The following is an 808-nucleotide window of genomic DNA, read 5'->3' as shown; positions in this document are numbered from 1 at the left end:
AGCAGATCATACTAACTACTAAGTCATAAAACACAGTACACAAAAGACGAATCACCACCAGCAAGCGAGCCAGAGAATAAATTTATTTTTTGCTTTCGTGTCAACGACCTAGAATTACAGTGAGCGAGCGAGCGAGCGATCGAGAGGAGTGACATGTTATGGAACAAATTAAATCGGTAGTGGTGCATATGTGTAACCTTGTGTTACAAAGATGTGATGAACAAGAATCTTGCATACAATATTGGCCAATCTTGTCAGTGTCAGTGCCGGCGTGTGGGTAATGAGTACTCACCAATATGTTATGCAGTGAGAGTAGGAGCTACCAATTGATAAGCTGATCCCTAAGATGCAAGCAAGCACGTAGAGTAACATGCCCTGACCATCTTTCTACCCAACTCTTTGTTTTTCTTTTTGGCTGCTTCCGGGAGTATTGGGTTGGTATCCGTGCTTTTCATAGCTGTGGATGCTTCAACTTGGGACACAAGTACATGGTGATGTTAGATATAGTATTGAGTTGGTATTTCGTTTTGATCTTGTCTGTCGAGGCGTGTAACAACCAGATGTTAGGGCACTGCCGCCAATGCTTTGCTCTTGCAATGTTTTCATAGGCAAAATACCAAGCTTGCAAAAATGTCTTATATTATGGGACGGAGGGAGTACTGACTAATCTTTTATCCGGCCAGATTCGATTAACCTGACATAAGGTCGGGGTATGTTTCATTGGAACCACCACACCATGTTTGTTAATTGAAGGCATTTTTGTAAGGGCACTTTATAAACGCCTCAAAATAGTGCCTAGAGGTGTCGG

This window comes from Triticum dicoccoides, unplaced genomic scaffold, assembly GCF_002162155.2.
Source record: "Triticum dicoccoides isolate Atlit2015 ecotype Zavitan unplaced genomic scaffold, WEW_v2.0 scaffold73873, whole genome shotgun sequence".
Taxonomy (NCBI): Eukaryota; Viridiplantae; Streptophyta; class Magnoliopsida; order Poales; family Poaceae; genus Triticum; species Triticum dicoccoides.
Note: the sequence above shows the minus strand (reverse complement) of the source record.